The sequence below is a fragment of the Dermacentor albipictus genome, chromosome 9 (assembly GCF_038994185.2).
Source record: "Dermacentor albipictus isolate Rhodes 1998 colony chromosome 9, USDA_Dalb.pri_finalv2, whole genome shotgun sequence".
NCBI classification, from domain to species: Eukaryota; Metazoa; Arthropoda; class Arachnida; order Ixodida; family Ixodidae; genus Dermacentor; species Dermacentor albipictus.
Genome location: NC_091829.1, coordinates 80,915,186 through 80,941,431, shown reverse-complemented (window position 1 = coordinate 80,941,431; position 26,246 = coordinate 80,915,186). Strand labels below are relative to the sequence as shown.

The 26,246-nt window shown below is 46.2% G+C and overlaps 1 protein-coding gene across 1 annotated transcript in view; it reads left to right on the top strand.

Moving 5' to 3' along the window:
• Positions 1-15,937: 15,937 nt before the first annotated feature.
• LOC135914989 (transmembrane protease serine 13-like) overlaps positions 15,938-26,246 on the top strand; it is a 264,995-nt gene continuing 254,686 nt past the window's right edge. Inside the window, exons 1-2 of the transcript XR_011508278.1 lie at positions 15,938-16,540; positions 18,676-18,795. The gene's annotated coding sequence lies outside the window, so the exon portion shown is untranslated. The remainder of the gene's footprint in view (positions 16,541-18,675; positions 18,796-26,246) is intronic.

Sequence of the window (26,246 nt, the reverse complement as noted above, 5' to 3'; positions counted from 1 at the left end):
GGCCATTCCACCATGTGAAGAAGTATTATCAGCGCAGCCGTGTATGTGGCTCCCTAATGGCGATCTGTACCTCCACCGCTGGTCGACCCGGCATCGCAAAAGCTTCGGGATGGGACCACGTATGCAGAGTGCTTAACGCCTGCTTCACCTCCACCGCGTGTCGGCCAAGCATTGCACTATCTTCAGGATCAGCCCACGTATGGGCAGCTTTGTCTCTTACAGATGGTCCAGACCGTGGGCTAACTAGCTCTTAAGACCTTCGCTGTAAGATTGGTTACGGCCTCGTGTTTGTAAGTAATGAAATATTTAACTTTATATTAAATACTGAGGATGAATAACGCGGGGGAAGTGACACGACGGCGTTCGGGCGGTATCGCCCAGAGGAGCCAAACGGAAGAAGACGACGCTGCTGGAACGTATCCCGATGATGACAGTTTTGTGTCTGCATACGGATACGTGCCTGAAAAACGAGTTCTTAACAGCTCCGGTGATAAACATTGATCCGTACCAGTAATGATGAATAGCTTGTCGTACATAACCAACCTAAGTCTTCAATACTACGGGGGCGGGGGGGTTATTCTGTAGGAGTCAACCTAGTGGACTGTCTACGTCGGCCGCTTGTGATTGGATGCAGCTGTACGAGCGTGGAGGTGACAAGCGATTCCAGCAAATCAGCAGCGGCCGAAATGGAAAGTCCTCTACATGGACTCCTACAGAATATCACCAGTTGTGGCACAATTGCATGGTGTTGATGGAGCGAAATTTTCATACGTGCTGCAAACATGTTATAATGGCTAGCCACCATGCTAACTCATAGTATTTCATCCTCTTCTGGGTAACTACATATATATGATGAAGAAACGCCGAGACATAGAGAAACAGTGATATAGTAGTTCATGATTCATTCATATACTTTAGTCAAGCATCACCAACTATAGCGAAAATGTATGCCTTAGGCTATGCTATTGAAGTACATTCTCTAGATGAGTGTCGAAAGAAGGTGTTGAAGGTGTAGAAGTACGCCAAGTACCCATTAATTACGACACATTCGGGTTGTTGTTTAAGAGCGCTGTGGCGTTGCTACGAAGCGAGTGAAAAATACATCGAAAGCTATATTTCGAGAATGTCCGAATGTGGAACTAACGATCGCGCTTCCTTATCTTCAACGAAGCCTGCTTGTGCTCGGAGTAACGCTTAGTTGGTAGTTTATAATATCTTTGGGGCGCTAACAGCGCGCTCCTAAATCGCCACCCGGATAAGCTATATAAAGGTCGCAATTTTGCCTGAAAGACGAAGCATGATAGAGGTAACACAGCATTAGAGACTACATGGAATACGGCTGATTGTTTTATCAGCCGTATCAGTGGCAGTAGGATTTCGCTTGCTAATAAAATAACATGTATGATAGCGTCGGCTAAATAACAGACGATAAAGCCTGAATGATATAGCTGGCCAAATAACGAACCAGGATGGTGACGCATACCTTTTAACAAGTTGCCTTGTCCCATTTTCCCTCGACTGCAACATGGTCCTTCTTTCATTCTGATTGAATGTTCTGTGTTTCACCAGGTTACTTATCGGTACGCATACCACTAATGACTTTTGCCTATGAGGGTCGACAGGTGCGCAAATAGGTACGATTCCAGTGGCACGAACTGCACGATAGGGAAGCGCGCGGGCTGCCGCATAAAGTATTTCGCTTAAAAACAGCAGTTTTCAAAGAGACCATAATTTGAATGGCTGTGAGCAAGCCGGTTGTGCGTTTCGAATTGATCAACAACCATCGTGTCCATTTTGTGTTTAGCGCGACAGCTCTTTGAGGAAAAGAGTTTATTTCGCTGCGTAGTTGGCGCATAGCGCTTTTGTCTCCCGATATTTGCCCTCATCCAGCCACAATGTAATAAAACAAGCAAATGTAGTTATCTAGTGTCAGTTTTAGGTTTCCGTGTTTTGTATTACTTGGTTGTTTTGACGTGGGGAGTTGCAGCAGATCGGCTAAGGCTAAAGACAGTGTTCCCTGAGGTTCTCGACAATATCTTGTGTTCTCCGGATCCGCAATTCTAGGATAGACAAGACGCGATTTGTCGCTTTCTGTCTAGCCGATGCGTTTCCCGTATGAATACTCTTCAACCAAACGGTCTTTCCGTTAGTCATTTTACTGCACATTGCTAATAAAAGGATTCACTCGTTAACTTCTGCCAACTATCTAAAACTATCAGAAGCAACTGAAGATGAGATAAGAAATTCAGGAACGCTTGCAAAACAGCATGTAATAAACTTTGGTTTTTGCGCAGAAAATTAAGACTTACCGTCAATTGTTACACTCGACGCATACCGCACTGTAGTTCGAACAGTCCTAGAGTACGGTTACACAGTGTGGGACCCACACTACGTTGAAGATATTGCACAAGTAAAACGAATTCAGCGTGTCGCTGCTAGATTTATTATATCTGACTATCGATCTTTTTCATCTGTTACCGACATGCTGTAGCGACTGAATTTGGAGCGCCGGGTGCTGCTTTTGGGGAGAGGGCATCTACACAATGCCACGTCACCCTCGCTCTCGGAAGCCTGTGTTATCTACGCGTAACTTGTCCGCGCAGGCTCTCGCCTGCGTTGCAACTGTGCCTCAAAACGCCTCAAGCGTCTCGACGCAGTCGCTTGCCCGCGAGGAGTCCATGAGCGCTCGGCGGCGTTCAGTTGGACGTTAATGCTTTCGCATTCACAACTCATAAGTGCATATTGTTGACGTAAATCATGGGTAAAATGTGCGGAAATTAAGACTTCTATTTCAGCCGAGCGACAGAAGCAATTCCGGTCTACGTGTCTTTTATACATGAGAGAGAAAGAGCGCAGTTGTGGGTGCTTCGCCAAAGCGGAGAGACAGGAGGTAAAAGTCTGGTCTGAAAACGCCAATAATTTTATTCACATTAAAACATAATTTCGTGCACCCCTATTTGTCTTTACATTTTATGCACCTATTAGTCGAAATTCATGAGGCGCTAAGTCTATCCAAGCGTAGCCTTACGTAATGCAAATGTTGTGGGTTCGGCTCGCAGCAGCGCCAAGTTATTATTTAGTACAATTTTATTTACATTTATTGTAACATTTCCACGCTTCAACTAAAGAAAATAAAAACTGGAAATAACGTTCCCTGTGCTTTTTTTGGGTTTCGTAGGGTCGTGATTCACAAACATCAGGTTTCTCACTCCATCCTCTCCACCTATGCTAAGTGTAAATTCCTACTTAGTGTCAAAGTACAGACAATAAGAAATTTATATACTGTACACCTGTGGTCTTGAGAAATTGTAGGTTCCTTTAGGAAAAGGAAATAAAAGAGGTAAAAATCGCTAGTCGGGTTAGCCATATTTTACTTCCTTTTTGATATCATGACAGCCACGTTGACGACCGATTCTCACTGCAATAGCAAATGCTAGAGCGTAAGACCGAATTTTGTAGTCAAAATTGCGATTGCTTACGCTGCAAGTATAACAAGCTAAAGTGCGCAGCAGTGTACGTCACAAGTGATGTCGTAGAATCCTCACTTTTGCACAAAAGCTGGGTCATCGTGTAACAGGTAGCGCATCGGGTATTTATTCTGTTCCTAATGTTAGCGCACATTTCATGGAGTCTCGTTTCACACTACCATGAAGACAAGAGTATACAGCTGGATAACATGAGATAACATTAGATCAGAATTTGGCATCGTGATCATCATCACTATGATCGTTGTCTGCATCATCGAAATATTTTCGGTCCACTGTAGGAGAAAGTACGACTTAGGCTTATATTTTATAAATGTACTAGTTTGCCAGCTGTGGTACGCTCTTTGCTGGTCCTCAAAAGGCGTTTTTTTACACAAAAGTGGCAACAAATCCGTAATTACTCTTCATGCGCATGAGACAAATTTATAATATCTAAATTGTCGCCATTAATGCTGTAAAACTTATTTATACTAAATCATTTGGCCAAAAATAACCGAGCTCGCAAGAGCTACGACGAAGTTCGTACACCGGCTACTGGAATAGCAGAAAATTACAGCTCTACAGTTTAGTAGTCCACACTGGTTCGAAGAAGTTTAACCTGTGACGTTGTTGGTGATGAAGTGTAGCATGTTAGCGTTTGAAAGACATATATCGACAAGATACAATTACAAAGGGAAGAAAAGAAAGGACTGTCCTATGCATATTCACTCGCTTCCCACGATACCACGGTTCTCAACAGGACGTGCAACCTTATTTTTATCTCTTTACCGGGAAATTTGATCACCCCAAATGCGTCAGCCCACCCTGCATCATGAAATTAGGGAGCCTCCGTGACGTAGTGTCTTTATACGATAGCGGGAAACCTGACTGAAATCACGCTGCTTAACGCCCGTGGTGCGTCCCGATTCTCTGGCCTGTTCATACGTTCAAAGAAAAAACTGGCTGTGGCTTAGCTAAGGTTAAGCCCAGGATGCGAAGCATACTATCCTTCATTTTAACGCGACAGCGTTAAGGAGGTCGTGTCGCAGAAAAGCCGGTGTCGTCGGCGTCGGCTCAGACGTGCGGTGCTTGCTCAGGCGCACATTTCGTTGTCGCGCCGAACGCTGCGTTGCTCGACGCTCACCGCGTCCGATGCGGGGCGCGTAGTCGCTGCGCCGTAGCAAAGTCACCTAGAAACAGTCTCTGTAGCACGCCGCAACCTTCGCTTCTCATTCCAACGAGCTGCTCTGTCTACAGGAGGCATCTCACCTCGTGAGTGTCTAGCAGAGGCAAGCGCAGCTGCTTATATACCGCCGCGACGCCGCGAGCGACGGCGCGAGTTGGAGCCCCGTTTCTCCTCTGTCGTGACGTCACGGTGTCACGTGGTCAGCCTTGAAGGTGACGCCGGGAGCGACGGCGCGAGTTGGAGCCCCGTTTCTCCTCTGTCATGACGTCACGGTGTCACGTGCTATTGAAGGCGACACCGCCGCGCCTGAGGAGCTGGGTTGAGCTCTAGTAATATGCTTCGCATAAAAAAAAACAGCACTCCACGCACCCTGTTGCAATGCCCGCCTGCTATCCCAAAAATCGCTGCTCGTTATGAACGCACTCTTTAGAATGGAACGCGGTGCAACAGACGAGGGAAAGGATGGCAGTAACAGAGAAGCGATGGTACGCTCGCTGTTCACAATGAAACGAAAGGCGTAGTGTGCCGGAAGCTCGTTATCCGACCAGGCAGTTGCTTGAAGAGGGTGAGGAGGTGGACAAAGAATGAATAAGGGGGGAATGCACTGGATAGACATCTTTCCCGCAACCGCCTGTGGCTGACGCTCCGGGATCGCTAGCGAGCACAGCTTCATCGTGGCTGAAGCGTGCGCACGTAAGCACGGGCTTTCAGCAGTTGGCCTAATTAGGGATGCTGCAGTCCCGTGTGTATGGCATCTCTCTGGCAACCCAAATGCGCTTCACAGTCGGGATTCCCTTTTTCAGCCAGCTAGGGGTCGCTACTTGCACTGTTGCTCCAGCTACTATGTTTGTTAGATATACCAGTGGAGCTCAGTTATTCGAGGCTGGCTGCGGACGCTAGGTAGAGCATAATATGTTTTGGTCCTGTGAGCTAATCTGCCACTAAAACAAAGTCTTTATTAGTATGTGTGTGCGTTTTTAGATTTGATGACATTCGTTGTAAAAAAAAAGATAAAGCGTGCAGACTCGGACAACAGAAAAAAGAAAAGCCAACAACACCAACACTGGTGACGTTCTAAAATAATATCTAACCACCGAGGTGGCTTTGTGGTTGTGGTGCTGTGCTGCTGAACACGAGGTCACGGGAACAAATTCCCGCCATGGAGGCCGCGTTTCGCTGAGGGCGAAGTGCAAAAAAAAAGCAGGAAAAATAAACACCCTTGTCGCCTGCATTGGCTGCACGTTATACAAGGCCAGGTGCTGAAAAATTAATCTGGAGATCCTCCCTTACGGCGTGCCTCATGCTGAAATTGTTCTTTTGGGACGTCAAACCGCATAATTAAGATGTTAACCTCAACATTACCAAAACTATGGAAATACAATTGCGCAAATATTGTGAAGTTATATGATATAAGCATAAATAACTTGCGAAATGAGATGCCGGCACAATATTGAAGGTTATTATCTAGCTAAATGGTGCGAGCGATATTGCACTGGTGTTTTGTTTTTGTAGGCTAGATTTTCTCAAAGTTCTTTTTTAGAATGAAAATATCACAGTTTCGCCATAAGGACGAAGCAAGGAATGACATAACAACCGGCAAGAATATTACAGCGCAGTCTAAGACTCGTAGCTATAATGGCAGTAAGAATTGAAGTAAACGTAAGCTAAGTGAAAACTAACTGTTGTGCTGGAGATCCTCTTGCAATCTTGCCATCGAGCAACTTCATTTATGTTCAGTAAATTAAAGTCAATATCTTTCTGAGCTACTTTACCGCCACTCTTTCGTATCACTTACCTTTCAAAATTCTTTCCTAGGCCGATCCTGGAGGAACATGCACAGCCACGCCAATAAAGTTACACAATTGTCGGGTTTGAGTTCTCTTATGATTTCGCCCATTTAATATTTAAGTCTCAGAGAGGATTTAAGATAAACGGCATAAGCTGTCTCTCTTTTGTTTCACGACATTTCCTTGTGGGCTGCTTATGTAAAAAAATCTTAAGCATATTTTAGTCAAGAAATGAGATACTGGTATGAACAACTGTAGGGATAAAATAATGTTTCAACGTAGCCCTCATCTAGCGCATGCCATACGCCATACATATACGTAAACATATGCGGAACTCGTAAGCATGGCTTGGTGGACTAGTTGGTAGAGCATCTTAAGGGTTAACATGGCGCACAGACTGGGGTAGTGTGAAGAACGACACCCTGTGTCCTGTTGTTCTTCACTCTCTCCCAATCTGTGTGGGCTGGTGAATCTTTAATATACGTAACCTTACGGCGACGCCGATGGCGATAACGACATCTGAAAAAGGAACCGTAGCCGGCCGTGGTATGCAGTGGTGGTAAGATTAGAAGCAGGCATAAGTGCAAAGTGTGGCCTTGAAACAAGGCGTCTGAGGATTTTGCCTCCTGGGATACAAGCCTCGCTTTTTCTGTTACCTCTGTAATGTGTTTTGTTGCCTCTGTAAAGCTAGTACACAGGATTATGCCTTGTGCCCTGTCATGGTGTGGCCACAAGCGAGAAAGAGGCATTGGCCTCCTGCCTGCCTTCTTCTAACTCGTACTGCTAGAGCCGATTAGCAGCTGCTAATAGGTACGGTTTACTAGGTGAGCATTTAAAAATATCCCCCCTCCCATCTCTTCCCCGGCATTCAAAATGTATCCGAAGTCTTTGACAGTGGGGTCGTTCATAGCCAACTTTGCTTTTCTGCGATATTAAGCCCTGTGGTAGATATTATTACCAGCGCAATGCGTAAGCACTTACGACGAGAGCGAATCGGTGAATGTTGCGAAGATGTTTTAACTACAGTGGCTAGCTGAGCGGCTTAAATTTCTCCGAATGAAAGGTAAAGCTCTATTCTAGAGAAGTTCAGTAGAATGAATTGGAAGAAAGTATGGGTTGCAAATAGAAGCGGTGCATTTCATTTTACGGCGAACCGAAGATTTGGGTAATGTCAACATCATTGAACAGGGAGCGGACAAAAAGAGTCTAAGGTAACTTAATATATGGTTGGCTTTATAAATTACGCTACTGAAATGTGCAGATGAACGGAGTGGGCAGGTGAGCACCTAACATTTATAAGACGGTACATGTTCTAGCCAGTTTTTGCTAAGGTCATTGAAATGAGCACAAGGCACTTATCGGATAATGCGCAGAGCTCAACATTATATATGATTTATTGCATTAGTGATCTGTCGCACGGTGCAGCAATATATATCTGTTTCTTTTCTAGAGATCGTATTATTATCGGTTCTCAGGATGCTGAAGTGCAAGGCACTTCGGTAATTTCTAAAAAAATAACCTGTTACCGGAAAAAGCGAATGGTGGAAGAAACGTAGTGAGATACTATTTTTGAATGAAAATTGGGCCTAATACGGATCCCTGGTGTACATAATGTATTGTAAACTGGTTCGTTGTTGAGAAACGTGATCTTCAGAAGCAACGAATAGTGAGAAGTTAAGAAGTAAATGCCTGAGTCATCAGGATAGGTTTGGACCCAAATTTAGTCTACTAAGCTTAAAGAAGAAGTTTGCGGCGTACCTTATTCAAACGTTTGGACGTATCATGCAATTGTGCAACCCGCATTATGTTATAAATGTTAGGTGCTCACCTGCCCATTGCAATGAGTAAGACGAAGCGTGTTAGTAAAGAGTATAGAACTTCGTGCTGTACAGATATAGAAATCGGGGTGTCTCCTAGGTACTTCTCAAAACGTTGTCTTGAGTCTAAGGCCTCTTTTGTTCAGCAACTCTTGACAGCTGTGGTATGCTGCCTCCTGTGACCCTTTTCTCATGTTTGAGTTGGATGCACCACATGGCTCTTAGTTGCTAGTCGTCAACTAGGGCGCCTTAAGTTAGCTTGGCCTTGTAGCGCAGCTGCGTGTGCTTTTTGTCATGGCTACAGAGCCTATGTCTAGTGCCAGCCCGGCCGGAAACTGCCATGCTTCAGAATACGGCCCATATTAGAGTCAGTCATGAAATACCATCGTCGAGAGCGCACACACAATAACAGAAAAACTACGAAGAAAGTCAAAGTAAAATAACGTGCCCTCACGCGACTTTTATATATAAAGCACTTCATTGGCCTTCCAAGAATGTTGGGGGCTGAATATACATAAAGACACAAAACAGAACTTTTTTACCTTTGTTTAAACAATATGCGGCAATATAGTGTTGTTGCAGAAGTCAAAATACACGTCATAGCAATAACGACCAGAGGTAAATTTATGTGTATCATTTCATAGCGCCTATGAAAGAGTTGCATTCATTGCGTTTCAAATATTCGAGGGTATACCTATATGAATACAACACAAAACAATCGTCGCAAAGAATGCACAGCGTAGCAGGCGAATGAAATAAAGGCACTTCTTTACCAGAGAGAAAATTGCGTATGAGCCAAAGGTTGTTCAGAAATTACAATGGGAAAATATTTAGAAGGATTGAAAAGCGGGCGACTTGGAACTTATCCATTCTTGGACAGCGCACCGTATTCTTTCTCGTGTTTCGTTTCCATGTGCGCTGCCCAAGAATGGAAAATATTTAGCGTTTGTAGCAGAAGTACAAGGTACAATTGCTGAACGTGCTCACACAGTGGATGTCCTAGAACAAAGCTTTAACTCTCAGCGCTTCAGGCGCACTGGCACTTGCGTCGAATGGTATGCCCACAATGATTGTAACTTTTACTAGCCTGCGCTCACCGTTAAGTGTTCGAAATGAATATTAGCCCTTCACTTGATGTTGTCGGCAGAGTTTCAAAACGTTCATTTTGTACCCGTTCTGCAGTCTTCCTAATTTCGTTCGTAAACTTTTTGCTTGACGTTAATTTGTGTGATCCAACAGGACGAAAGTGTTCTCGATCTTCTGATAGTTATCCGCACATCACTACGGTTGCTTGCCGCTGGATAGAATCTCCTTGTCTTATTGTTCTGGCCCCCCAAATGTATGCTTGTCCAAAAATTGTTCACGTCGTGGTGACAGCTAATCACATATTCTACCAATTATTTTAGGCGGGGGGAAGACTTCACACGTACGAAAGTCTGCATGTAATATTTAAATCAAAGCCAGGCTTAAGTTCTTGTCGCGAATTGATTGCAACCGTAATGCGAACTCGTATAATCTAGCGAAATGCAAAAGGAAAACACGCTGAAGAGAATTAGTAGTGTGGTTTGCTGAGCCATTTGATGCAATTAGAACAAGTGTTCTTGCTTTCTGTGTCCATTCTTGTATTATGAACGTGACCATGTTTTGGTTCCGAGAAACTTACGCAATCTCTGTTACTTGTTTCTGTTGCTTTGATATATTGTTTTACAATATATTTTTATAATTGTACAAAGGACAAAGAAACCTAATTTGATTTGATTTGATATTATCATAACGCCATACTTGATTCGTTTCTGCACCGAAAGAGAAAGAAGGAGGACAACTTTAACGATCAGACAGATGTTTGTTCGTAAAAATAAAGACCAATTGCCTCTACAGCCTCTGACAGCTATAACAGTCCCAACGCAACGTAACCTCACCGAGTAAAAAAATACAATGCACTTTTACTCACTTGTCTCGAAAAACACGGGGAAGGTTCTATCATTCCGTCGATAGCTAGCAATCACTCATGAGACCCTACAACACGAAGTATGCGTTTGTCACATAAGTGGCGTGTTCTGAACAGAAAAAGAACTAGTGTAAGGTGATCTCTGTATAGTTTCGTCGAGTTCAGAAAGCAGGAGTCTGTAGGTAACGCTAAAGAAATAAGTCAAGCACCAATAGGTAAAGAAGTAGAAAAGTCAGAAAGGAATAACTACTGCACACTAAGAGCGCTTGAGAAAAGCAGTCTGTTGTAACAGATCACGAAATTCAATTTCACTCGCGTTTCTTTTTTTTTCATAAGTGAGTCGCGCATTATTGGCTACGGATGTTCTAGATTGAGAGTAATAGACTAACGTGTCCGTTTCTCTAGAACACTTTTTCATGGTGGAATTTCGAATCATATAATTTAAGAAGGTAGTTGTAAGCGTCCTCAGCTTTCTGACGTTTGGCTGATTGAGACACCGAAGCAGGGACAACTGAAAAAGTTCGAGCTTTGTGCGCCTGCAGGCCGACAAAGCTTTCAGCAGCGATCAGCGTGTGTCTAGCTTTCACTTGCAATTTCGGAACAACTTCCAGGCAACTACCAGTCAATAGCAAGACTAAACGAAAACAGAGTGCGCGCCATTCTGCTGCGAGCCGACTGGCATCGATCAATTTGCTCCTGTGACACTCCCCGTTCGAGCAGCTTAGTTTGTAGAAGGCGGGTTTGTTCAAGCTTTCCAGTATCAGCGAGCTTCATAGTTTCTTCTGATTTTTGTAGTTCCTTTCGTCCACTCTTCCGCTAAGCTTTTGTTGTTTGCAAGGACAAAAGCAAGAAGCACTCAGGCATCGCATCAGTTCAGGCAAAAGTGGGCTGCTGTCCTTCCACTACACCGCTCTTTCGTTGTTTATTTTCATTTGTCGCTAATCACGCGCGTAGAATGCAGTATACTAGTTATTTTCGTGAACGATACGCAAAACTTCACACTTTCTTGTATGCGTCTAAAAGTCAGACCTACCTGGACGTTAGTCTTGTACCTGTAGTTATCTTGCGCATCACAGCCTCTTCATAGAATACCAGTAATTGTGTCGAAAAAAACTGTAATATAAGTCGAGATATTTTCTTGAAAGAATCAGGATAAAATCAACCACGATCTTATATAGTGGTCTGTGGATAAACATCTAGACACCTACGATGTGCTTGTTTGCGAACGCATAGCCAAAACTGCGTCGATATCCAAATGTGATTGCTTTCATTTTTTATGCGAAGACATCAAAGGGCCAATTGAGCGAAAATGCCGGCGGCGTCTGTGGCAGCGAAACGGCTCCTAAATTCGTATTGGCTGCGATGTCACGTCATGACCGCGCCTCGACGGAGCAAAGAGCACGAATCGGAACACGTGCTGCTGCGTTAGTGAAAGGTGTTGCGTGAGGAGAGAGGGAATCGTCGCGCCATGACGTCGCCCTCGCTCTCGCTCTCGCTCTCACTCACGACAGCCAGCGTGCGCTGCACATCTCTCTCTCTCTCTTACTCCCACTGGGCTTAGCTGCTGCGTGCGCCGGCTGGTATTGGTGGCCATTGCTGCTTCTTCGTTCTCTCATCGCGCAGGACGTTGGTGGCATGGTGCGTTGGTGCCGCAGGATGCTGCTGGTTGCTGGCTCGAGCAACACGTATCGCTGTGGTGCGTTAGCAAAACTCAAAGCACCACTCAGCGGCGTTAAAGAGAGAGAGAGAGCATTCAGATATTACGCACTGAGATATTACGGTGTTGAAATAATTTGGGACGTTTAATCGCAGTCACTTCTCACGGACCACGTATTTTTTAAAGCAGTGTCGATAAAACGTTCTTTTCTGGGGAGCCGCGTGGCAGATCCTTCTGGTAGCGTAGCCGGTGGGCCATGGAAGCGAACAGAGAAAACGTCTTTAATGAAACATGTTGGCGTTAAAATGAAATAGGAATTTTGGATTATATCGGTCTGTGCGTCCGCTTTTTTTATGCGCCATGAAACTAGATAAAACAACCTCGAACATATAATATAATTTCAGAAACTGAGCAAGTAAACTAATCGTGAACTGATTATTAATGGCTCATAGGGCCATTTGACAGAGTTGCCACTGCCAGAAAAAACTACAAATCTGAGTTTGTGCGTTTAGCAGCAATAAACGAACAAGAGGTGCATCAGCTTAGAAATCTTCTGAAGCAAGGTGTGTGATCGCGCTAGTTGGTTATCTACATACACACTTGAACACGTGATCACCAATCAAACTACCGTGTTACCAGTTTGCAAAACAGAGCAAAGTGATCTTAATTTTTTTTTACTAAAAAAATGAAAACGAGATAGCTTAAAAAAGCACATCACTTTCTTAGCAGCCAAGATATGTTGAATCTTCATCAAGCAAGGATCCGATGGCTTCTACAATCCCTATTATTGGCAATAACCACGGCCACATCTATCAACTTTGATCAATAACTTGCTATATGTACAAAGACTGCAATGGATCATAAGTGAGCGTGATTGTTGCGTCAAAAAATATCTGTGCAAGGTTCCGTTATTTTTTTCTTTTTAATCATTACAGATATTCAAAAATAATGTCGGTGCAGTGTGAAGCTACAATGCTTTGCTTTCGCTAAAACAAAATTTGCACATTCACCTAAAATTTGAGTTAGATTCTTAAAATTCTACTAACCTATTTGCACATTTCAACCTTTTGAGAGTGCATTCTTGTCGAGTGAGAACCTGTCATTCTACGCAGCCCTGTCAGGCCACAACAAACGTCAGCTTATTCTCTGCAATGCACACTGACTCATTTGTTTCATCATTACCGAAATTCGCTACGAGCGCAGCTGCTTCTAAGCCACGCTTGCTACAAATGCGATTATGCGGCATGGATCGGTCGCCACGAGAACGCCGGATCTCCGGCATCGCTCGCTGATACTGAACGGCGAAATCGAATATGAAGGAGCGAACGGGGAAACGCGTGCACTTCGGATAAAACAATGAAAAAAAAAGTTGGGCGGAAGTCACAGGAGGGGGCGAGATGAATGTTGTTCCCGAGAAACAGTGGAAGGGAATTCGGGCTTGGGTGAGCGCACCGTAGAGCGGGGAACGCGGCAATCCTATCGTCATTCGCTTGGCTGCCCCGCCTCGGGAGTTGAGGTGCGCCTTTGCAAGTTGCATATACGTCGTCTGCGGCTGTGATCCTATAGAGATTGTTTCGGCCTGCAGAGATGACGTGCGGGGCTTCCATTCCTATTGTGAGCACGAAAGAGCGCGGTATGGAAAGTTTGAAGCAGCCGATTAGCATTGCTTGATGCCCGCCTCTGACGAGAAGTTTTTCGGAGGCGACGCATCTCGGCATGTTGGGAGAGAGCGTTAGGGGTGTTGGTAAGCCTAGCGTGAGCATCAGCGAGCCTCGTTTGCCACGGTACAGAGATAGATAGATAGATAGATAGATAGATAGATAGATAGATAGATAGATAGATAGATAGATAGATAGATAGATAGATAGATAGATAGATAGATAGATAGATATATATATAGATAGATAGATAGAGAGAGAGAGAGAGAGAGAGAGAGAGAGAGAGAGAGAGAGATGGAAGACAGGAATGACAGTGAGGTTAACCGGTTTGCTACCACCCTGCACTGGGGGAAGGGGAGGAAATGAAATCAGACTCTGTCCTAGGGGAGAACGAATAGCTATGCTTGTGTTCGGAAAACTCCGTAATGGCGAGGAATTGCAAAGGGGCTGTTTTTAAATGGGTACGCTTGAGCCACGCTTTCCGCTTAGCCATTGAGAAAAGTACGTTTAGAGAAGACTAAATCTTGGAAAAATTGCAATGGAAAACAAAGTTGGAAGGTGACGGCTAGGTTTGTTAGTTTCCCGTTGTTCATCTTTAACTAAACAGAAAATATACGCGTCCAAGCGCCAACCAACGCATCTTCCTGATGGCTGTCATAATTAATCCATTTTCCCCCTAAAAACAAATGTTACAACTAAATTTCGGCGAGAAATAAAATAATGGAAGGATTTACGCGAACAACGACTTCTGTGCTTAAATTGCCGTTGTCATTGCTAAACTATGTATTTAGGTTATTTAGATGACTCCTGATCAAGTTGCTAAGTCTACGGAGAAATGAAAGCAGAATGCATTGACAATGTTCAGAAAATTAACAATAATGCAGTTTAAAGGAACTTAAGTTTCGTGCGTCTAGTTTTTCCGACAAAGAAAGAGAGAGAGAGAATAAGCATTTATTTCACAAAGAGAGTAGAAAATTTCCTCGATGAGTGGGGCCCTCAGTCCAGGGCTCCATTGCCATGCGCGGCTTCGCGAGCCCGCTGGATCAGCCGTTGCTGTTCCTGCTGGCTTGTGCTGAGCAGCGCAGACTCCCAAGAGGAAAGGGTAGGGTTGGGTATAGGAGGAACACCTGAAGGGTTAGGGCATTCCCACATGGAGTGATACACCGTGGGTTTGGCCCCACAGTGGGGACAATAGGAAGGGTACAGGGTGGGATGAAAGATATGTAGCTTGTGGAGACAAGGAAATGAATTGGTCTGCAGTTGCCGCCAGACAGCAGCATCTGCTCTATTAAGCGAAGGATGAGGAGGGGGATAGTTATGGCGACTTTGTCGGTAGTACTCGAGCGTCTCAGTGTACTGTAGGGGCTCTGGCGGTGCGTGCGTCGTCTGGATTGGACAGCTCTTCCGATCGTGCCCGGCCAGTCAGACCTCGGGCTACCACATTAACGCGTTCATTACCATGGAGAGAGGCGTGTCCAGGAGTCCAGACGATACGCACCCTGTGTAACGTGGGAAGGGGGACAGAGGAGAGAATTCGATGTGTGTGTGCAGTCACGAGTCCTTGCGCGAAGGCCCGGCAGGCAGCCTGTGAGTCTGTCACCATGGTGACGGGGGTATCTTGTGCAGAGAGGGTCGAGGCATGGACAATTGCCAGGGCTATTGCCCCTTCCTCTGCTGAGCAGCTGTGCGTTGTTAGAAATGTGGCACACACCCTAAGCGCGTCTGTATTGTCAGTTACAGCTAAACACACGGCCCGCCTCTCTGGGTAGCGGGCCGCGTCGGTGTACAAAACCAGTGTAATTGTGGTGCGGTCTCCAGAAATGCGTGCCAGGGCCTGAGTTCGGGATGCACCCCGAGCGACAAAGAAAGAAACCCCAGAAAATAAATGAAACCTCATAACGAGTGCGCACACCTTTGATTGCAGCGCTCGCGTACGTAAATCTTGTAAAATATGGGCCAGCTTATCGCACTTTCCCCGAAGCTTCAGCAGATTTCAGCACACCCACCGTGGTTGCTCAGTGGCTATGGTGTCAGGCTGCTGAACACGAGGCGCGGGATCGAATCCCGGCCACAGCGGCCGCATTTCAATGGAAGCGAAATGCGAAAACACCCGTGTACTTAGATTTAGGTGCATGTTAAAGAATCTCAGGTGGTCGAAATTTCCGGAGTGCTCCACTACGGCGTGCCTCATAATCAGAAAGCGGTTTTGGCACGTTAAACCCAATAATGAAATGTCAGCGCGCATCTTCGGTCCCCACCAAACGCGAAGATTTGCTTACGATGCACGGCGTACTGGATGACGACGTTTACGTCACCGAGATTGCAGATGGCTTATGTGATAAGCGTTGGTCACAAACCTACCACGCCGCTGGTGTCAGCGGTTCTCGCGAGGTGGCGTAACGTTTGATCACTGCTCGCGTGTGGTGCCGCACTCGTCTGCTCTGAGAAAATATGTCGGCCTATTCGGGTCTCGCAGGCGCGTTTCAATGCTTGTCGGCTTGAACTTCACCAGGACGCCGACTCATTCCTTGTCTCCTAGCACGTGATGGCCTCCGAAAAGCCTGTGTGTCATGTTATAGTTGCGTGTTTGTAACTGCCTGGGAGTTACAGCGGGGACTGTTGGTTGAACGGCGTTACCTCTGCTGCGACACATGATACGCGGCGGGCGAGGGCAAGGACTTCACGAAAATGTTTCGTCTCGAGTCATCATAACGTCGAGGAAATGATGGACACTTTGGTGGCGAGATCCAGATCCCCGAGCTTCTTACTTTGTAAGACAAGCCTTCGACTACACTTGCCTACCCCCTGCTGACCGGTAGTTTCTTGTCTCATTGGGGATTGCAAGGGCCCCAGCCACTTCGATTTTGCGAGTTTTGTACCATGCCAGCTCTGGTGCGCGCGAGAGTTCTGGTTGGTCTTGCTTCAGAAATACGTGCGTGCACTAAAGCACAGGCCGAGACCGATCCCAGCCGCACCTGCTCACATGGACCAAGATTCAATTGCAGCGGTGATCGTGAGCAAAGGTTTGTGTTCGCTCTAAGTTGAATACACGACTTGCAATCAATCTTGTTAAACTTCCAGGAAAACTTGTTTTCTTTTCTTTGGGCTAGCGCTAGACTCAGCATCGCTGTCTGCCGTATTACGATAGCCCATCTGAAATTGAGTGTGAAGGTGCGAATAAGCGGTGTGGTGCTTAAACGTTTGTACATCTGTGAGGTTATTACGAGAGAAAATTGGGCCAGACCGTCAAAATGCTCGTGATCTGCTGTAGAAATAATATGTCACATCATTATTAGAGTATGTGATCAAAATAGAGGACTTAAAAGGACAGGTACGCTAGTCAGCAAAAGTATTTGAACCGGAGGCTCGCCAACAAAAAGCTGAATATATCCGTAATTCACCCACACAAACTTAAGTTCATAAGCCTACTGGACAGGTCGCATTGTCAAGTTTGGCTTGCAGTCTCATATTTTAAGTCACATTTCCGTGCAAAAAAGAAAAAGGAACAGAAAAAAGAAAAAGAAAGCCTCTCGTTGTGTGCTTTTTCTCAGGGGCGTACGTGCTGACAAATTAGTTGGCAACGCTAAAGTTCTGTAATGTGAAACCAAAATACGTGTTGCTCGAGTACAACTTATCGACTGCGAAAAGGGCGCGGAACCGAGGCACAACTGGTTGCGTACTTCGTTTTTGGTGGATTTGCGCTATCAGCGCCGATTGAAATATGAACACAGCAGCGCGTTGCGTTCTCTCTGTGTAGCACACACTAGCGATAAACGTTGGAGGCCAGTATTTGTGACGAGACAAGCTCTGATATGACCAGGGGAAAGGGGGAGGGCAATTCGCACTTTTTTAATCGGCACTTATGAGGGTTAGCATCCCACTTGCGGCCAGTTGACTTCTTCATCCACTTTGGTTTCCATTTATTGATCATTGCGTTAATTCAATAATTTACCCTTTGCTGTACTTGGTCTTAGTGTTTGTTGGCTGCTTAATATATATATGGCTTTCACTGACGTCCCCGTGACCACCATGCCGGTGCAGCAGCATGGCGATAAGTAGGATCCCAGACGTCACGTGAAAGTTATCAGTAGGATTGCTTGCGCTCAAGCCATCGTAGCCACCATGCTGGTGCATCGGCACGGTGATAAGCTGGGTCTGTGACTTCACGTGAAAGATATGAATATATATATATATATATATATATATATATATATAATCATTCCTATTCAGTATCGTATAACAGTCACCTGGTCCCGAATGTGCACTGATGCACCATTCACACATGCATCTGTATTTGTAGGTTCCATTATTTATCTTCGGGAAACGGTAAACACTAGTCCGTATGAGCGCTCTGTCTGGTACTTAGAGACTATGCATAGTCGTCCGTTCTGTGACCACGCCCTCACATATTTAGGTAGACTCGAAGACGCCGTGCAAAAGCACCATTATGCACTGCAGCTGGTTAATTCGCTTGTCCGTTTGCAGTGGCCACGTGTAATCACAATTCGTCCGGCTGCTGACCCAGCACCAGACCGGTGACCTCAGTGGCCGTTCACCAAGGACATGGCGAAATGAAAGCTTAAGGAAAGCCCCGCTAGCTCGGGTGCGAGTTTCTTCTTCCCCTTTCTTCGTGTTGCTACGTTGCATAGTCTGCGGCGGCAGTAACGCGCATTTCTCGCAAAGGAGCTGTGCGACCGTTGGGCAAGCTTCTCCATCGTGCAAGCAACCGCTTCTCGCTCGCCTCGCAGTAAGAGGTATGCGCACGTGGGCTTAGTTATGACGACCCCCTTTGTGCGATCGTCAGCGTGTCCGCTTTCTTTGGGCTGGCGCCGCGCACGAAGCTCGTCCAGCCATGAGTAGCCGTGCAACGCTGGCAACGATAAGCATGTGCGAAAGTTTAGCTTTGTCGCCGCATCTCGACTTGGACGTGGTTCGGCACAACGCATGCTTGACCTCTGCTAGTACAGCGTGACAGCCCGAGGGCGAAGGTTGCAGTAGCGGAGTCAGCGATGAAGGGGGCTCAAAGGGAGCAGAAAGGATGCGGTCCCCACAGATCTTGAAATACTCTCATCCCGCTTTAAAAATAGTTACATCAGAGGTTCTGCAAACTTTGTTTCACTCCACGGTCAGACTAGTGACGCTTGCCGTCAATGCGCAGGTGAGGCAGTCCGCGACTGCAGGCCCTGACTGGCCCGCCTAAATTCAGCCACAACGACCACCGTCAATGGTGGTTTGTGGTGGAGCTGGCCGTGCCTCTTAACTGCGCTCTTCTTTGTGGGTGAGTGCACACGATCTGAATTTTTGTTAGGCTGACTTGCTTCTGTCTTACAGCTGGAAACCTCAACTGCTGTTTCGATTCGAGAATGGGCATTGACATGGGCCAATGTAATCTAAGGATGCCTTCTGCTCCATTGTATTGCATGTTTATCATCCACAACTCGGGAGTGGCTGATCGTGCTGATAAAGTAAGCGGAGCGCCGCTCAAGCCACTGAATAAATGTGAAAGGGAAGATGATCGAAATAGAATCGTTCCGTTATCACGGCCCCGGTCAAAAGTTACGTAGAGAACTAGCCCTCTGAACCATTTCAATGTAGATATACGCATATATTTTGATTGGTTAACACTAAATTATTCTTACGAAAAAACAACTTTGGTATATTGGTTCTTGAGTCTAATGTTTGAAGTGTGCTGTTCGCACGAACTAACCTTTCTCTTCACCACAGACTGTGGATCACTATTTTAGAAATCTAGGTCTGCATTCTTAAGTAGCCAAGGCAGACGAGGAGAGAATCAAACAAGCACATGTGTTTTCTCGTTCTATCTCTAGTCATAATCGCTGTAAAGCGCCAACGCTGGCGTCATAAAGCAAGGAAAGCGCAGTTTACGTTTGAATTGGCCGCATAACGCTAAGTATGGCACAGGGGCCTCCAAGTGCCTCAAAGTGTTTGAATAAGCAGAAGCACGAGTTGTTGGGCAGCCGACATACTTGAAACAGCGCTGGAGATAACAAACAAGCGGTTGCGAATTTGCATATCGAGACCGTGTCGGCCTATCCAATATTTTTTGAAAACTCGTCCTGTAGTCATCCGCCATTACGTCACAATGTCTAGTTATGCTACTTGCAAAGATGAACCTAATGTATCAAGACAAAAGTACTTTATTCTCCTCTGGTAAAAGTTCATTTTGGTGAAGTAGTATACCAAGCCACATTTTGTTTCTGGAAAGTACTGCACAACAGAATTCTTGACTCAACAACAGGCATACAGAGGTCAGTATCAGCTGTATCGAAATTCTAATGCCACTGTGGAGGTCTACAGAGAGACGTAGACTTTCATTTTTCAAGCACTCATTTCGGGCTTTTTCTGCGAAGAAATACACCTTGGAAATTAAAGACAGGTAGGCATAACTACATGAGTGTTTTCTCATTGCGCCTACATTCATCTCCATCCTGCCACCTCGTTCACAGAAAACAAACATTTTTTTCATGATGCATTGCGTCATTTAGGCTGATAGGCAGCACTCATACCTGATTAACACAACGGGCAGGAAAAGATATACCAAAGAGGCTTGCCCTATTTTAATATTTTTATGCCCTACTTCAGCCAATTGTAAGCCCTAGGATATTTCTTTGAGCATTCACTTTGCAGCGATTCTCGGTTATGAATCAACGTTTTCCCAATCGCTTGCGCACGCTGTACTGATTACATGAGGAAGGAGCACAGCTAGAACCGTATTGGAAAGATGCAGAGAGACCTGATACTATTTCACTTGTTTTTTTTACGAAAAGCCTTTAAAACCGGACAGCAACTGTTGCTTTCTCTTACTTTTCCCGTAGCGTTACGTTACTGGAATTTATTCTTTATATGTGTGGCCTTTCTGTTCGCTGTGAAATTCCAGGTCCCTGTATTGTTTTGTAAATATGCCCCTATTACGACATTCTAGCTCTCTAGAAACGTGCATTGGTGGTATACCATCATTGCACGTTTCTCTGGAAATGATTGCATATTCAAAGCTAGTTCCAGAGATCACACCCATCTTCACGTTGGCACTGCGACGCAGAGATTATGACCACCTCCCTGATTACATAATTCTTTGAAGAAAACCGTGATTAAACAAATTTATAACCATGCACCACTGCTAAAATGAGCATGTTTTATGGACTACCTGCTCCTTTCTGTTACACCTAATGGCACTGAGAACAAATAAATACAATGTAAAAAAAGCTTTCAGCGTATATCAGCGTTGCTTAAATGCCCACCCCCCTTTTTTTTTCGGTCGTATAACAGGTGCTGTGCGTAAAGCGCTACGCATGCTTGGATCTATGTGCGGCTGTCACAAAAACCACTTTATGAGAAGGCGGCGGTGCTCTTCGGAGTCCATAAACTGCTACTGAAAGGTATGCGATAGAGAAGTGGCTTTCTTTTTGCATAGGTCGCGTTGCAAAACTTGAAAGTAAGAAACACAGAAACGCACACTTGACGGAATCCCAAGGAGGAAGTTCTAAAAGAGCGGGTCCCGTGGGTGTAACTAAGGGCAGGCGTAACCCAGTATAGGCCTGAACTCGAAGAAGGAATATCTCTGAGAGCACTGCTGCCCATTGCAATGGGCAACAACTCTCGCAACAAAACTATTTCTTTTTTTTTTCAATAGTGCCTCCAGGGACAAAAAGAAAAAAGACTCTGCCAGTTTCCCCCTCCCTTTTGGTATTTTAATTTCAATATGGGATCCCCCGCACGAAATTCCTACACAGCGGCAGCCATATCTCGTGCAACGTATATAGTCAGATTGCCCACGCGAGCAACAGAGAGCCGCGCATCATATCTTCAGTCGGGCAGGTAGGCAAGCGAACAACGATGAGATTGTCGCATTCTTTGCTCCACGTCACCCCTCCTCCCCCGCCGCTGGGAGCACGCACCGCAGATTTCGCCGTTATTTTCTCAGGGACCATTCTCACTTCGCATTCCCCTCATTTTTATTTACCCCGCGTTCACTTCAGTCATTTGCCTCTTATGCGAATCCAAGCTGCTTTAACTCTTTTGCCTTCGTCTTCGCCGCCTCGAAACTTCTACTGTTCGTTTCTATTCTACTCAATACCGTTTGCAATCAGACACCCTCCATGCGAGTAGCAGGTATTGAACTCTCTTAGGAGGCACTTCATGGCGCTTCTTTTTGTCACCTTTCGTTTTCAAAACGCCGAAGCCAACAAAAGGATGCAACTTGGTTGCAGAAGCCTCAATAGGCAGCTGCTTGAAAAGCATTGCGGAGTGATTTACGGGGACCAATTTGTCAACCGACAAGGTCACATTGGTTTTACGCTGCTGGATTCACTAGCCTCTTACCGAATTGCATACCGCGGTGTGGGAACTCTGGGGGTCAGCATGTGTACCGCACATTGGAGCAGGAATTACCGTATTTTCACGCAAATGCCGTGACCACAAATATAAGAGGAGGGGGTACTTTTGCCTCCAAGAAAAAGAAAGAAAATGTGGCGCAATATTAACCTGAAGTGATGTTGCAAAGAAGCAGGAAACGCGGTACATGAAAGCGGATACTGGCAGCGCTTTACTTATTGTTACTTCGAACTACCTCTGACAACTAAGATTGAAGGACGAGAGTGGAAGTCTTTGTCACTGTCAGCGAGAACAGCGTCTTTGGTCGGGAGACCCAGTAGCGTTGTTGGGCGAACAGCGACTGAGAATTTCCCGTGCCCCAGTCGAACACCGCGAAGCTGCTCGCGGATTGCGCGGTGATGCACCGTGCGACTTTAAAAACTGCTCACTTGACGAACCTGGGCAACAGTGCTAATCGTATTTCTCAAGCTTACGTTTCATGCCCCATAACCACAATGATCCGGCACTAAAGCGTTCTAAATCAGAATAAGAACGGTGCAAAAATACACAGTGGCAACTCCCAGATGGTCACTCTTGCGCGAAGCAAAGCACACCACAAGCGCCACCACAAGCACACACTAAACATTTTTACACTTTGTTGATGTATAAAGAGCGTTCTGTAGTCACGTGGCTAACATCAGCACTTTTAAGGGGTAAGACCAAATTGTTGGAGGGAACCAATGGTGGCATCTTTTTTGCCGACTTTTTTGCAGGTAAAAATGATCGCAGCAGTGACAGGCGACACAAAATGTGCTATAAATAAAGCTTAATTTGTATCCGAGTGAAATACTCCTGTCAAATATTTCGGTACGCCCAAGGATGCCAGAATAATTACATTAGTTTCAACTGTCTTTTGTGATCATACGTCTTGTTAGAGCACCGTCGTCGTTCTCTACAAATTTATGTGTGGCCCTGATGCTAGGTTGTTACGCCTGTGACCAGCAAACGCCCTTTAGGGTGTAAACATTTTTCCCTTTGCAGGTAAATATATATATATATATATATATATATATATATATATATATATATATATATATATATATATATATATATATATATATATCGTGCCCTTTCTCATTTATTCATTGCGCGGGTATCGAATCTCGCAACATTGATGTCATTACGTAGCTTGTGAGGGCTTATTAGCCATGTGCCTACTGACCTATGATCATGTGTTACGTGACGCCACTGGACAAAAAAAGGATGTTCCACATGCACCCACCATGGCTCTCAGTGGCACTGGCTAACCCTCCCAGGGCTAAATCTAGCAAGCATAAATACCCAATCTAGTGGATGGATTGATAGCCGTCGCCTACAAGAATTGTTAGTGCAACGCACGCGTAATACGGAGGTTGCGCACCCGGCTCCACCAGCGACAAGTTACCTTTTCATCCACTTTCGTCCTTTTCGTCCACCGAGCAGGCTTACTCTACATGTGCTCCCGATTCAGCTTGTAATTACTACGGATCGCCCCCTCGAAACGCCTGACTATCCACAGCATTCGACTCAGCTCAAGAAACGCCATTCAAACAGGCCACGCGAACCGACGTGAGTTTATTCTTCACGCAAGTACTAATCCTGAAACTTGCAAGGCGACGGCCATGCCCACCTAAGCGTACTCACGATTGCCGAGCCCAGCTGCCCGATACCACGTGCCTCGCGCCTCGAAATCCACGTGCACGCCGGGACACCCGACAGCGGGTTTTTTCATGTTTTCATTTTCTCTCTTCAAACGTAGCCGCAACCAAGCGTTATGGAAGTTGACCGAACGAACTCCATAGCAGGAATAAAAAAATTACCGACGATTACGTTACTTCCTAATGCGAAATTTGAGCGCAGCAAATAAGCTGTTTCACCTTTTCGATAGATTGAGGCAAAGAAATCGAGCAACACATGTATGCGCTATCACAGAATTTTTTTTTTATTTTTCACACGTATTCCTTTAACAAAGACTCCACTAACAGTTCTTGACAGTCATGAAGGAAGCTTTGTGGTCGGAGAAATAGACTGATATATGTTCGACTTGGTACACCAATGCTTGATTCTCAAAGACGAGATCTATACAAGTGCCTCGCGAGGTTGTCACAGCCGTGGGACGCGTTACGAGCGAGAGGAAAGGGATGTTCTCCCGCATAAGTGTTAGGAAATTGCTGTTTGTCTTTATGTCAACATTAAAGTCCCCCACTACTAACATCGGTGTGGATCGATGGACGGTTAATGCGAGTTGCAGGAAGTGCACGACGTCTTTCGTGAGTGCGGTAGCGGACTCACGAAAGCGGTATCAGTCGGTCGCTGCTAGCGCTGGGGGGATGAAAGGGGGGCGGAGCTGGTTACGAGGCCGACGATAACGCCGACGACGACGCGAAACCCAGGAACGGACGCCAAAGAGCCATTTGTGTAGCCAGCCCTCCTCCACAGTCTCTCCTCCTCCCTTCCATCATCCTCCCTCGCCCGGAGAGCCGACAGCGCGCATGCGCGGCGGCGGAGCAGATTCGTCGGCGAGCTGGTTACGAGGCCGACGACAACGCCGACGACGACGCCGACGACGACGCGAAACCCAGGAACGGACGCCAAAGAGCCATTTGTGTAGCCAGCCCTCCTCCACAAGCTCTCCTCCTCCCTTCCATCATCCTCCCTCGCCCGGAGAGCCGACAGCGCGCATGCGCGGCGGCGGAGCAGAAGATTCGTCGGCGAGCTGGTTACGAGGCCGACGACAACAACGCCGACGACGACGACGACGCGAAACCCAGGAACGGACGCCAAAGAGCTGCGCTCTAAAAAAAACTGGAGGACGCTTAAGCTTGGCCTTCAAGAGTGGAACGCGACAGCGTTCCCGTCGACCCGCCAAGGGATGTGAGACAATGGGCTTCGGCGCAGCGACTACGCGCCCCGCATCGGACGCTGTGAGCGTCGAGCGACGCAGCGTTCGGCGCGGCAACGAAATGTGCGCCTGAGCAAGCGACGCACGCCTGAGCCTTAGAAGAGCTCGTTTCTAAGGCAACACCGCATTCACTAGAGGCGCGTTTGTACCGCTTTGAAGCATGGAACTCGTGGCTCAGTGGTAGCGCCTCCGTCTCACACTCCGGAGACCCTGGTTCGATTCCCACCCAGCCCATCTTGCAAGTTGTTTTTTATTCATAAAGGGCCTGCTGGGATTTATCGCTCACGGCCAGCGCCCCCGACACCGACGCCGACGACACCGGCTTTTCTGCGACACGAGCTCCTTAACGCTATCGCGTTAATAATGAAGCACGGATGAATGACACGGAGCCGACGTTTGTCAGCAACAACGGAAAAACACTATGCAAGACCGGACCGTGGGTGAGGCTACTAGCGTGACTTCAGAAGAAGAAAGAATCCTTCGCAACGTCGAAGACGCAGAAGGAGTTCTCATAAAAACACAGCAAGGGGCAGAACACGAATGATGGAAAACGGCAACATGCTCCTCAAAAGCCATGTGGCCACAACAAAGCAAGCAAGCCACGTCCTCGCTGGCCAGCGACTCCACCGCTACCAGAAAACCGTTACAAGATTATTTACACACATCAAGCCGGTGTGAAAGTATCAAACTGGAAAGACGGAGTGACAGCAAGAGGATTAGCCCAAGCTTGCGGAGTTACATCCCTGGAATCCTACGCATACAAACACAGTGGCAGCAAAACTTCATTTTGGCAAGTACCGAAGAAGAGGACTGCGCACTTAAATTAGCAGAAATAACAAGGATTGAAATAAGACACGCCACATACGAATTCACACCGTACCTCAAGCCGATTCCGGGCACTGTACGTGGTGTTGTTCACGGAATAGAGGAAGGCACCACCGACGAGTAGCTAGTAGATCTACTAGCAACGACCAACAAGTGAAAAATCCTCTACGCTAGAATGTTGAGAAGATCCACGTCGGCAGTGATCACTTTTGAGGGCCCCCACGTGCCGTTCTACGTTAAAGTTGGATGCACGTTCACCCGCTGCAGACCTTACAAAAAGGCAGTCCAGTACTGCAGATCTTGCAGGGAGATAGGACACAGACAAGACGTCTGCCCTAATCCAAACGACAAACGATGCGGCAACTGCGGAGAATGCAACGATGATCCAAACAACCAGCAATGCGAGCCGAAATATAACCTGTAACCTCTGCGGATTGCCCATGAAACGGCGAGTAGAGATGTCAAAGGAAGCTGAAACCGGCCCCGCTACCGTTCAGAGTCAAGGAGCGGCCAAGATGGAGACAGCGAAGCTTCTTGTACCAGGCCAGCGTAGTAACTACCAATGACAACGAGCACCTGATGACCATGTCACCATAGCCACAGTCACCGAATGAGACCGAACAGACAAAAAG